The sequence below is a fragment of the Ambystoma mexicanum genome, chromosome 5q (assembly GCF_040938575.1).
Source record: "Ambystoma mexicanum isolate Mex_15411 chromosome 5q, UKY_AmexF1_1, whole genome shotgun sequence".
Lineage (NCBI taxonomy): Eukaryota > Metazoa > Chordata > Amphibia > Caudata > Ambystomatidae > Ambystoma > Ambystoma mexicanum.
The window spans coordinates 787,860,431-787,873,996 of NC_090933.1; the positions used below are offsets into that span (position 1 = coordinate 787,860,431).

General features: G+C 53.9%; 1 non-coding gene and 1 pseudogene across 1 annotated transcript; both read left to right on the forward strand.

Annotated features, from left to right (window-relative positions):
• The first annotated feature begins 6,756 nt into the window (after nt 1–6,756).
• Nucleotides 6,757–6,907, forward strand: LOC138499223 (5.8S ribosomal RNA). The gene has a single exon (XR_011279247.1). It is a non-coding gene; the product is annotated as a 5.8S ribosomal RNA (ribosomal RNA).
• Nucleotides 6,908–7,349: 442 nt separating this feature from the next.
• Nucleotides 7,350–11,482, forward strand: LOC138499085 (28S ribosomal RNA; annotated as a pseudogene).
• The last annotated feature ends 2,084 nt before the right edge of the window (nt 11,483–13,566 follow it).

Consider the following 13,566-nt stretch of genomic DNA (forward strand, 5'->3'; position numbering starts at 1 on the left):
TGGAGCGTCCTGAGTGGCAAGGCTCTGGCTGCCAGGTTGCAGGAACAGCAGCAACCCGTGTGCTCTTAGCTGGCTGTAAATATAATTTTCATTTTCTTTCGGATACCGTTAACGTTCCTGCAAGACACCCGATTCTGATAGGGGAGTGGGAAATTACATTTACTTTAAAAATCATGCTCATCTATTCAACATGAAAGGTATGGAGGTCTAATAAAAGGAACAGGGAGACAGTGTATGATGATGTTTATCTGATCAACGGGTGCAAATAGAGTGATTTAATGTTTCATGAGGGTGTGATTATTAGGATGGGTTGTTTTTAGAGGGGGTTGGCTGGGGCTATCTGCGTGTGATTCGGGATTGGCAACCAGGCATCTGTTGCAAGGGGGAAGCGGAATCTTGCTATTTGGAGGGAGAATGGGGCATTATGGTATTGGTCTAGACCAGAGGGAGGGAATGGGCCTCTTGGTGGGGTCTGAATGGTTGCATAGGGGCATGCTGGTGTGGGTCTGGTGGGATGGGGCACATTTGTGTGGATCTGGAGAAACGGGGCACATTGGTGTGGGTCTGGATGGAGGGATAGGACATAGTGGTGTGGGTCTGGGGGAGGGATAGGGACGGGGTGTTGGTTTGGGGGAGGGTCATCTAGGTGTGGGTTGGGAAGTGGACGGGGCATCTTGGTGTGGCTCTGGAGGGAGGTGTTGAGGTCACATTGGTGTGGCTCTGGAGGGAGGTGGTGGGGGCACATTGGTGTGGATCTGGGTGGAGGGATGGTGCACATGGGTGTTTTTCTGGAGGGAGAGATGGGCACAGTGGGTCTGGAGGGTGGCATGGGTCATCTAGGTGTGGGTTGAGAAGTTGGACGGGGCATCTTGGTGTGGCTCTGGAGGGAGGTGGTGGGGGCACATTGGTGTGGATGTGGGCGGAGGGATGGTGCACATGGGTGTGTTTCTGGAGGGAGAGATGGGTCACAGTGGGTCTGGAGGGTGGCATGGGTAATCTTGGGGTTGGTTGGGAAGTGGGACAGGGCATCTTGGTTTGGCTCTGGAGGGAGGTGGTGGGGGCACATTGGTGTGGATCTGGGCAGAGAGATGGTGCACATGGGTGTGTTTCTGGAGGGAGAGATGGGTCACAGTGGGTCTGGAGGGTGGCATGGATAATCTAGGTGTGGGTTGGGAAGTTGGATGGGGCATCTTGGTGTGGCTCTGGAGGGAGGTGGTGGGGGCATATTGGTGTGGCTTTGGAGCGAGGTGGTGGTGGCACATTGGTGTGTATCTGGGCAGAGAGATGGTGCACATGGGTGTGTTTCTGGAGGGAGATATGGGGCACAGTCGGTCTGGAGGGTGGCATGGGTCATTTAGGTGTGGGTTTGGAAGTGGGACGAGGCATCTTGGTGTGGCTCTGGAGGGAGGTGTTGGGGGCTCATTGGTGTGGCTCTGGAGGGAGGTTGTGGGGGCACATTGGTGTGGATCTGGGCTGAGGGATGGTGTACAAGGGTGTGTTTCTGGAGGGAGAGATGAGGTACAGTGGGTCTGGAGGGTGGCATGGGTCATCTAGGTGTGGGTTGGGAAGTGGGATGGGGCATCTTGGTGTGGCTGTGGAGGGAGGTGGTGGGGGCACATTGGTGTGGCTCTGGAGGGAGGTGGTGGGGGCACATTGGTGTGGATCTGGGGGGAGGGATGGTGCACATGGGTGTGTTTCTGGAGGGAGAGATGTGTGGCATGGGTCATCTAGGTGTGGGTTGGGAAATTGGACGGGGCATCTTGGTGTGGCTCTGGAGGGAGGTGGTGGGGCACATGGGTGTGTTTCCGGAGGGAGAGATGGTGCACAGTGGGTCTGGAGGGTGGCATGGGTAATCTAGGTGTGGGTTGGGAAGTTGGATGGGGCATCTTGGTGTGGCTCTGGAGGGAGGTGGTGGGGGCACATTGGTGTGGCTCTGGAGCGAGGTGGTGGGGGCACGTTGCTGTGTATCTGGGCGGAGGAATGGTGCACATCAGTGTGTTTCTGGGGGGAGAGATGGGGCACAGTGGGTCTGGAGGGTGGCATGGGTCATCTAGGTGTGGGTTGGGAAGTTGGACGGGGCATCTTGGTGTGGCTCTTGAGGGAGGTGGTGGGTCACATTGGTGTGGCTCTGGAGGGAGGTGGTGGGGGCACATTGGTGTGGATCTGGGCGGAAGGATGGTGCACATGGGTGTGTTTCTGGAGGGAGAGATGGGGCACAGTGGGTCTGGAGGGTGGCATGGGTCATCTAGGTGTGGGTTGGGAAGTTGGACGGGGCATCTTGGTGTGGCTCTGGATAGAGGTGGTGGGGGCACATGGGTGTGACTCTGGAGGGAGGTGGTGAGGGCACATTGATGTGGATCTGGGCGGAGGGATGGTGCACATGGGTGTGTTTCTGGATGGAGAGATGGGGCACAGTGGGTCTGGAGGGTGGCATGGGTCATCTAGGTGTGGGTTGCGAAGTGGGGCCCGGCTTCTTGGTGTGGCTGTGGAGGGAGGTGGTGGGGCACGTTGGTGTGGGTTTGATGGGAGGGAGGGGACATTGGTCTGGGGAGGGATTGCTGCATATTGGTGTGGGTCTGGAAGGAGGGGATGGGGCACATTGGTGTGGGTCTGGGCGGATGGGGGCATACTAGGATGGGTGGTTTTAGAGGGGGTTGGCTGGGGCTATATGCATGTGATTCAGGATCGGCACATGGACACCTGATGCAAGGGGAAGGGGCATCTTACTATGTGGAGGGAGGATGGGGCATTATGGTATTGGTCTAGAGAGAGGGAGGGATGGGGCATCTTGGTGTGGTTTTGAGAGGGAGGGATGAGGCATATTGGGGTGGGTCTGAGAGGGAGGGATGGGGACATTGCTGTGGGTATGAAGGGAGGCATAGGACACATTGATGTGCATCGTGAGTGTTAGGGAGAATTCTCATTCTATGGCTAATTTCCCTTACCTATAGAGTCCTCCAGCAGCTTTGCTGGATTTGAAGGGTTTGTTTTTTTCTCCTGCTAAGAGTAAGACTCTTTTTCCCACTCTTAGGCATTTTTGCTATGTGTGTTCTAGGCTATTTTTATGTTTAATGTCTATGGGGTTTTTCTCACCTCCATAGGAATCATCTTTATTCACATGTGTTACACAGCACCCTCCGTGCAATGACACAGGGATGTCATAGCGACCCCCAAACATAGACTCCATACCCTGGGGCCAACTACTGTCTCCCAGGGCATGTAAAGTACCAATTGACTTTACTAGTCAATTTTTATGAACTAAACCAGTACAAACCATCTTACAATGGAGGTACCGAAAAGGGTTAATAGTTTTGGCCTTATGTTAATTTTCGAGAGGGTACCGTACAGTCCCTCTCTCAAAAGTTTTTGGCTGGTGGCAGTGGTTACTACTGTAAATATTCGACCGCAAATATTTTCCTACGGGATTTTCCCATTGTTCGAGGCTACCACCTTTTCTGACAGCCTCTAACACCGCTGGGTTATTTTAATATTAACTTTACTCCAGTAGGTTTTATTTGCCAGAACTTTAATATAACTTCTTTCTCGTGTCTTTCCCTAAACTCCTAACCCAGGTCGGGGAGCCTTTGTTCGTCCTTTTGGCAGGCTTCTGCTGAGAAGCCCTCCTTTCGGGGCCACTGAGTCTGGGGTGGGTCCATTGTGTGGGAGGCGGAGTAGGACCCCTGGACAGGGTTGCCTCAGCAACCCATGTCGCACTCTATCCTGATAGGCTGGAGGGACTCCCGCCAAGATGACCACTCCACTGTGTGAGTGACAGCCAGGCTGTATGAATGGGGATCTTTTTGCATAAAAGCAGGGTCCTGAGGACTGGAAGAGCAAGACGTTGCCACTGTAACTAAGAAGCTAAAGAGGAGAGAAGCCAAAGACATCTGCAACGACTGATCCTCCGGTGAAGCCCTGCTGCAGCGTCTCACCACTTTTCTCCACATGACGAGAGAAGATCTTCATCTGAAAGAGCCTTCTTCCCTTGAGCTGGCGGGGCCAACCAGTTTGCCAATCGCCCTCCCGGACCTGCCTTGGTCGAATCGCCAGTACCCTGTACTCGGAGGCCGGATAACCAGGCACCAGTCCACCCGGACCGCAATTTAAAGGAGCGTACCTTTTATTCGTCGGGCAGCACCACGGCTGGTTTCATCCCTGGGTAGTGCAGTAATTCGAAACTTCCTCCATGACGAGAGCCTCTCTTCCTCTGCTGGATCCCCCGAACTGCAGGAACTACCAGGAACAACCGCCACCGCAGGAGCCACTTCTTCATTTTAAAGGTACATTGTTCCGTCAGGCCGCCATTTCTTGCATGGTAGAGCTAAAGGTGTTTTAAATCCTTTACCTACCTGTTGGGTTGGCCACTCCTCTCTCTTAACAATGTCTTTCACCTTCTGCATCCACCTTTTCAAAATCGTTAACCAAAGACTTGACTGCAGCTACAAGAACATTTTGCTCCTGGGCCCTTGCCTTGTAACACTGACTCTGGCACAGGCCTACTGACTCCGGCTAAATTTGTTAGAACTGCCTTCTCTAGATTGCTTCTCAACTAGAACTGTGTTGGTGCACCTACTTCTTATAACCACCTTTTCCTCCCCACTTTTAAACCTTGTGAAATGCCCTTTTGCTCAGTTTTCATTTAAGTATTTTCTATACTGATGCACTGCCTTGCTTAAACTGGTTCACAAATTTATAGGAAGTGTTGCTAGGGTGTGTAAGATGATATTTCTGTATAACTTGTGATTTCCCTCCCTTGTGAGAAATTGCTAGAGTGCCATTTGTGTTTGGGGTGCACTGTGCTGTTTTGCTCAGTTTTCACTCTTGCTCAAACTTGTCTACAATTTAACTAGGGAGTTGTGTATACTTTCTTTGACCGAATTTAACTTGCTTTAAGAACTATGATAGATGTTTTTAATTAGAATTGTATAAAATAAATATATATATATTCTTTTTACTACAAAGCTTTGGTTAGTGTTTCCTTGTTCCATAGTACTGACTGCCTATAGTGTAAACCCTGAATACTGCTCATCTACCTCTTGAGATAAGTCTGACTGCTCAGCCACAGCTACCAACTAAATCTTTGTGGTACAGACTGATACCAAAAGGGGTTTTATTGCTGTCACCTGGAGTCCTAATCTTCTGTAGTGCTCCCTAAGGGAACTGCATAAGATTCTGCCTAACAGTGAGGGATGGGGCACATTGGTATGCATCTGGAGGGAGGGATTGGGGCTCATTGGTCGGAGAACAGATAGGGGCATCTTTCTGTGTGGAGGGAGCATGGGCCATCATGGTATGGGTCTTGAGGAAGGGAATGAGCATCTTGGAGTCTAGATCGGAGGGGGCATTGTTGATCTGGAATGGAGGGACAGGGCATATGATGGGGGCATGTCAGGGAATGGTGGAGCATGTGGGTCGGCTGGAGCACTCTGGTGGGTGTTTGTCTGGAGAGAAGGATGTTGGTTTATTGGAGTGGTGGGAGCATGTGTGTGTCGAAGGGATGGGGTAATCGGGTGTGTGTATAGAGAGAGGGCGAATGGCGCCATCTGAGTGAGGGTCTGTATGTAGAGGTGAAGCATATGAGTGTGGCTCTGAGGGGTGGAACATTTTGGTGTCAGTATGGAGGGACGGATGTTGGTGTCTTTGTGTGGGTTCGGATGAAGGGATGGTGGCATGTGGGTCAGGAGGGAGGTGGCATTTGAATCTGGAATGTGTGTTTGGAAGGAGAAATGGGGCATTTGAGTGTGAATGGTATCTGCTTGTGGGTGGGGGCATGAAGGATCATTAACAGTGGAGCAGCGGGAGGGAGAGCCGTGGGCCCGACCTCGGTTGCATCCCAGACGTACACACCCACAGCCCGGGGCACCTCTCGCAGAGCGGCCCAGTGCGCGTGGTCAACCAGGCGCCAGGGAGCGGGGATTCCCTTCTGCCGGAGAGGGGTCTGTGACCCAGCAGATGGCCGGGGATGCATGGCAGGGTTGTTAACCTGCTGGGGATGTCCCCAACCACGCACTGGAAAGGGAGCCCTGCGCAGCCCCCTCTCTTCACTGAGCCTGCCTCTGCGCTATCCAGGGGCCCGCACTCCTCTCTCTGACCTGCCAGCAGGTGGGCATTGGTGAGCACACCCCGGTCAACAGGGAAGCCCCGAGTGGGGGCAGTCGGGAGCCGAGGGAAACCTGACTGCTCTCGAGGGGCGCCTCCCCAGGCAGACAGGGTCCTGGCATGCCAGGCATGAGCCCTGAACCATGGTGCAGCGGGCTTACTCGATGGTGGGCGCCAAGGTTCCAGCCGCCCACATCTGTGGGCGAGCGACGGCCAGGCCGGCTGGCACAGTGACCTTCCCTCTTGCCCAGGTACCTGGAGATGGGCCCTATGCAGCCGGGCTGGGGTTTGAAGACTATAGCGGTCCCACCCGACCCCCTGTCTGTGCTGTCTCTGGCACGCCTGGTTGTCTGTCTCCCAGCCCCCCCCAAAAGGGAAGCAGGAGGGGTCGGGGAAGGTTGAGTGGATCGGGCTGGGTGGGCAGGTGGCAGAGCAGCCTACCTCCATCCCCCTGGGAAGCGTTGTGCTGCTGTAGGTGGCGGTCAGGCTTCCCAGGCTGAGCAACTGGATTTTTTCTTTCTTTTTTTTTAACCACAATGGTTTTGGCCAAGCTAGACAGGGTGCTGGGCTGTCCGGCCACAGGCGGCGCTGCCTCCCCCGACCTCTCCTGCACCGGCAGGTTCAGGCCGACGTCTGGAACAAATAAAAGTTGCCTGTGACTCTTGGCGGTGGATCACTCGGCTTGTGCATCGATGAAGAACGCAGCTAGCTGCGAAAATTAGTGTGAATTGCAGGACACATTGATCAACACTTCGAACGCACTATGTGGCCCTGGGATTTTCCCGGGGCTATGCCTGTCTGAGGGTCGCTTGTACATCAATGGCCTCGGGGTTGCCTCCCAGGGGCATGGCTGGGGCTGTTGCAGGGACTCCATTCCATTCATCCCCCTAAGGTCAGACACCGATCAGCACCGTTGCTGGATCCTCGGATCTGGCGCGCAATCTCATCGCGACGCATCCTGGCCTCCCCAGTTTCCCTGCCGCATGCTGGTTTCAGGAGGGCCGGGTGGCTGGCACACCCCTGGCGCACCTTAATCCTACCCCGGGGCACCTGGCCATGCTATGTGTCGCTGTCTTTGGTGTCCCACGGCTGCCGGCGCAGGATGACCATGGAGTGCGGACCTCGTGACCATGTGGGCTTTGGTCACAGATTGGGACAGAGCACACTCGCCTGCGCCAGAGGCACAGGACTGGGGCAACCCTCCGTACGGGCCCGAGGCCAGCTGCCCTGAGCTTTGTGCTCCCCAACCACGGCCTCAGATCAAATGTGGTGACCTGCTGAATTTAAGCATATTACTAAGCAGAGGAAAAGGAACTAACCAGGATTCCCTCAGTAACGGCCAGTGAAAAGGGAAGAGCCCAGCGCCGAATCCCTATTCAGCGGCAGGCATGGGAATGTGGCGTACAGAAGACCGACTCCCCGGCATCGCTCAGGGGGCTCAAGTTCTTCTGATCGAGTCTCACCACGCGTATGTTGTTAGGCCGATAGCGGTCTCTTGCACACCGGGATGGATCAGGTCTTCTTGGAGTCAGGTTGCTTTGGAATGCAGCTCAAAGCGTGTGGTAAACTCTGACTAAGGCTAAATACGGGCGCAAGACTGATGGCCAACAAGTACCGTAAGGGAAAGTTAAAAAGAAGTTTGAAGAGAGAGTTCAAGAGGGGGTGAAACGGTTGAGAGGGAAGCTGGTGGGGTCTGTGCAGTCCACCCACAGGGTTCAACACGGCAGGTAGCTTGGTCACCTGGAACGGTGGAGGCCCTTGCGTGTCTGCGGCCCGGGCACATCCAGACCCAGCAGGGTGCATTTCCTCTGTAGCGGTGCACCACGACCGGCTGGGAAGGTCCCAGGGGGCAGGTGGCTCTCTACTCCAGCAGAGAGTGTCACAGCCCCCTGACATCAGTTTTGCTGTGTCCACAGGGCTGAGGGTGATAGACTGCCAATGCGCCCTTATCCGGCAATCGTCGTGGCCCCTCTTGGGGCTCGCTAGAGTGACGACAGGAGACAGGGCTCCCAATGCGACTGGTGGGCTGCCCTCAATACCCCCCGACCATATCGTGCTGCCAGGTGGGGAGGCCCACAAAGGGCGCCAGGGGCCTAACCAACCGACCTGTCTGGAAACACTGACCAAGGAGTATAACATGTGCCCGAGCCAGAGGGCCGAATGAAAGCCTGTGATGTAATGATGTTGAGGTCTGGTGCTCACCGATTGCAGTGGCATCCTGTCGCGGTGGGCCCTCCACCGACCCGCCTCGCCCACTCTGTCAGAGAGATGATGCATGAGCGTGTGTGATAGGACCAGAAAGATGGTGAACTCGGCCTGGTGGAGGTCCGTAGCGGTCCTGATGTGTAAATCGGTCATCCGATCTGGGCATAGGGGCAAAATATTCATTGAATGATATAGTAGCTGGTTCTCTCCGAAGTTTCCCTCAGGATAGCTGGCGCACGGACACCCCAGTTTTATCTAGCAAAGCAAATGATTAGAGGTCTTGGGGCCAAAATTATCTCAACATACTCTCAAACTTTAAATGGGTATGAAGCCCAGCTCGCTGGTGTGGAGCCAGGTATTGTATGAAAGTGCTCAGTGGGCAACTTTTGGTAAGCCGAACTGGTGCTGCGGGATGAACCGCACCCCGGGTTAAGGCGCGTGATGCAGATGCTCATCAGACCCCAGAAACAGTGTTGGTTGATATAGACAGCAGGATGGTGGCCATGGAAGTCGGAATCCGTTAAGGAGTGTGTAACAACTCACCTGCCGAATCAACTAGCCCTGAAATTGGATGGTACTGGAGCATCAGGCCCATACCCGGCTGGCGTTGAGAGCCGCGGGAGCTTAGTTAGGTGAGTAGGAGGGCTGCTGCTGTACGCACAGAAGCCCGGGGAGAGGGCCCGAATGGAGCCGCCGCAGGTGTGGATCTTGGTTATAGTAGCAAATATTCAAACGAGAACTTTGAAGGATGAAGTGGAGAAGGGTTCCATGGGAACAGAAGTTGAACATGGGTCAGTCGGTCCTAAGAGATGGGCGAGCGTCGTTCGGAAGGGATGGGCTATGGCCTCCGTTGCCCTCAGCCGATCAAAAGGGAGTCAGGTTTAAATACCCGAACCCAGAGTGGCAGGGACGGGCGCCCTTGCGTCCTCCAGTGTGGTAACGCAAATGATCCAAGAGAAGTCAGCAGGAGCCGCAGGGAGAGTTCTTTTCTTTGTGAAGGGCAGGGCACCCTGGAATGGGTATGCCCCGAGAAAGGGGCCCGAGCCTTGGAAGCATTGCGGATCTGGCAGCATCTGGTGAGCTCTCGCTGGTCCTTGAAAATCTGGGTAAAATGTTATAAATCTCGCGCCAGGCCATACCCATATCCGCAGCAGGTCTCCAAGGCGGACAACCTCTGGCATGTCAGAACAATGTAGGTACTGGAAGTCAGCCAGTTAGATCCGTAACTTCAGGATAAGTATTGGCTCTAAGGGCTGGGTCGGTCGGGCTGGGGCGCGAAGCAGGGCTGGGTGTGCACCATGGCTGGATGAGGTGTCTCCCCCTGCCCCCCAAGGGGCGGCTCTGCCTCTGGGTGCGAGCTGGGCCCTTCCTGTGGATCACCCAGCTGCAGTGTTTGCTTCTCTTGTTCCCCCTCCTGGGGTTCAGGGCTGGCATTCTGCCTCGGCCGACACCTAGCAGCTGACTTGGAACTGGTGCGGACCAGGGGAATCTGACTTTTTAATTAAAACAAAGCATTGTGACGGCCGCCTGTGGAGGGTGTTGACGCAATGTGATTCCTGCCAAGTGCTCTGAATGTCAAAGTGAAGAAATTCAATGAAGCGCGGGTAAACGGATGGGGTAACTATGACCTTTAAGGTAGCCAAATGCCCCGTCATCTAATTAGTGATGTGCACGAATGAATGAATGATATTCCCACTGTCCATACCTACTATCTAGCGAAACCACAGCCAAGGGAACAAGCTTGGCAGAATCATTGGGGAAAGAAGACCCGGTTGAGTTTAACTCTAGTCTGTCACTGCGAAGAGACATGAGAGGATAGGTGGGAGACCCTTGAGCTGCTGGTGAAATACCACTAATTTCATTGGGGGTCATTCCGAGGTTGGAGGTAAGGAATTACCGGCACCGGTAAGGGTGCCGATGCCGGTAATCCCTTACCTCCTTATTCTGAGGTCCCTTTGCAGGTCCTTCCTTACCTCCTGCTTTTAGCAGAAGTAAAGTACGTCACCCGCAAAGGTATTTTGGAGGTAATTACGGTAGCGTAATTTACGGTGCCATAATTAACTCCTTCCCCATTCCCATTGAGCCCTATGGGGCAGAAATGGGAATGGGGAAGGGCAAAAGGTGAATGGGTAATTACCAGTCCCCTCCAACCCTGGAATGGACCGGTAATTACTCCATTCACCATGCCGGATTTGGGACGGTTTCGGCGGCAACCATGGAGCTAATTACTCCATGGTTAGCTCCAAACCCGGAATGAGGCCCATCGTTTTTCCACTTACCCGGTGAGGCGGGAGCGAGCCCCATGGGGCTCTCGCTTCCGCTCCAAGCGCCCGGCACCTGCCGGGCACGACCTGCTCCGAGGACAGTGGCAGGTGGGGAGTTTGACTGGGGTGGTACACCTGTCAAAAGATAACATTGGTGTCCTAAGGCGAACTCAGGGAGGACAGAAACCTCCAGCAGAGCAGAAGGGCAAAAGCTAGCTTGATCTCGATTTTTCAGTATGAATACAGACCGTGAAAGCAGGGCTTCACGATTCTGCTGACTTTTTGGGTTTCAAGCAGGAGGTGTCAGAAAAGTTACCACAGGGATCGCTGGCTTGTGGCAGCAAAGCCTTCATAGCGGTGTCGCTTTTTGATCCTTCGATGTTGACTCTTCCTATCATTGTGAAATAGAATTCACCAAGCATCGGATTGTTCACCCACTAATAGGGAACGTGAGGTGGATTTAGACCATCGTGAGACAGGTTAGTTTTACCCTACTGATGATGTGTTGTTGCAATAGTAATCCTGCTCAGTATGAGAGGAACCGCTGGTTTAGAAAAATTGGTGTGCATGCTTGGCTGAGGAGCCAATGGGGTGAAGCTACCATCTGTGGGATTATGACTCAATGCCTGTAAATCAGAAATCCCACCCACCAGACCGTGATACCGCAGCGCTGTCGAGCATCGGTTGGCTTAGGATAGACGGCCTCTGGCCCGGTGTGTAGAGCCGCTCGCCTCAGGACTTCAGTGTGGACAGAAGGGGGCCACCTCTCTTACCCATAGTGCACCGCATGTTCGTGGGGAATCTGATGCTAAATCATCCGTAGACAACCTGATTCTGGTTCAGGGTTTCGTAAATAGCAGAGCAGCTACCTCGCTGCGATCTATTAGAAGTCATCCTCTGAGCCAAGCTTTCGTCATAAGGCGGCACCGCCACCAAGGTTCTCCATCCTTCCTCCTGGGGCCTGCGGGCGCACAGGAAAATACCACCCACCCTAGGTGTGCACCCGCGGGGGTGTGCGGGCTGGGCGGGGAGCAATCTTCTCACCTTTCCTGATCAGCCTGGCGGACCAGATGGCTTGGGCCTGGGCCTTTGAGGTGGTGCCTTAAGCCCCCGGACAGGTCAGGGGAAGAGAGGTTGCAAGCCACCCCAGGGTGCGGGGATGGTACCTAAAGCCTGTGCCCCTGGACGGTGGGTTCGAGGCAGGCCCGGCCGGCCGCTGGGCCAACTGGCCTGGTAGTAGGCCCAGGGCAGGGCAAAGAGGCAGCAGCTTAAGCACCCACCCCAGAGCACGGGGCGTAGTACCTTAAGCCTGTGCCCCTGAACGGTGGGGGCAGGCACGGCCACCGGGCAATCTAGCCCAGGGAGTAGGCCCAGATGGCCAGAGGTGTGGTTGCCACGGCTGACTCCTGCATTTGTCTCCGGTTGGCATGGAAGTGCGACCCTGTGGCCTCCAGGGCGGCCGTGGCGCAATTACCGGCTTCAGTTCAATGGCGTTCGTGGGTTGCTCCCGGTCCTCGGGCAAGTATCAACCACGTGTGGTCAGGTCCAAGACGAGGTGCGTGTGTCTAGGGGCGCCCTGAGCGGGTCCCTTTCCTCTGCGTGGGGGTAAGTGCGCTCCCAGTGCCGGCCCTGAATTCCACAGTGTTTGTGGGTTAGTCCTGGAGGGAAAGGCTGTAATGTGGTGGGAGAAGCTCTGAGGGGGGCCCAGCCAGAGCTCCAGGGCGAAAGCCCCTGAATCCAGTGGTAGTCACAGGGAGCCTTGGTGGGGTTCCCATCGCTCCCCACAGGGAAAAGCTCTAAAGGGGCCCTGCTAAAGCTCCAGGGTGGGTCGCCATCTTCAACTGAAAATCCCATAGTAAGGTTCTTTGTTTACTCCTTTCTCAGTTACATGCCCCTGTGGTGTCCTTACTTGTTATGTCCTCCATGGACCACTGCAACGTCCCATTTCTGGCACAAACTGTCTACTTCTTATGGCACCTTCAGGTCCTGCAGAACTCTGCAGCCAGAGTAGCCACTTACACACCTAGTTGTGCTCACATTACTCCATGTGTGCACCATCTTCATTGGCTACCCATGGCCAAGCCCATTCAGGTCAAGGGCTAATGTCTAGTTCATCATACCTTTTATGGAACTGGGGCAGAATATCTACAGGCCAAATTCTGTTTGTACATTCCTGCTCAGTCACTCCGCTTGGTAAATGCCTGATATTAAATACTGACAAAACTGCCTTGTACATATAAATCCATTATACATCCATATGAAGTGGATGAACGGATGAAGTAAATGAACAGACGAGGTGGATGGAACGGACGAGGTGGCTGGAACGGAAGGAGTGGGTGGAACAGACGGAGTGGACGGAACGGATGGAGTGGATGGGAACGGGAGGAGTGGCTGGGAACGGAAGGAGTGGCAGGGAACGCATGGAACGGATGGAGTTGATGGAATGGATATGATAAACGAGTAGAATAAACAAATGAAAAGGATGAGTAGTTTACAGAATGGAACAGATGGTTTGAATCAATTGGATGGAACAGATGCAACAGACGAAACTGACACAGTAGACTGAACTGAAGGAGTGGATGAAACAAATAGAGTAGGTGGAACAGATGGAATGGATGGAGCAAGCAGAATGGATGGAACAGGCAGAGTGGATGGAATGGGCGGAGTGGACGGAACAGGCGGAGTGGATGGAATGGATGAAGTGGATGGACAAATTTGGCCCCCTTTTGTCCCACATGTAGGTGATCATAACGCCACCTAGGAATCCTAGTCTGCTGTATGGGGGGGTGAGAGAAAATAACTGAAAAGAGAACAGATTTCATGTTTTTTCAGAAAATGACAATAAAATGATGTACAAAGAAGCATGTCGTTGTTTCCTTGTAAGAGCTAGGAACAAATGGTTTGCTGTGCTGAATTTGTCATTTTCCAGGCTTTCAAGAACAGTTTAAGTGGAAACCAAAAAAAATAAGGTTACCATCAATTTTGTGAGAGCTGTTAG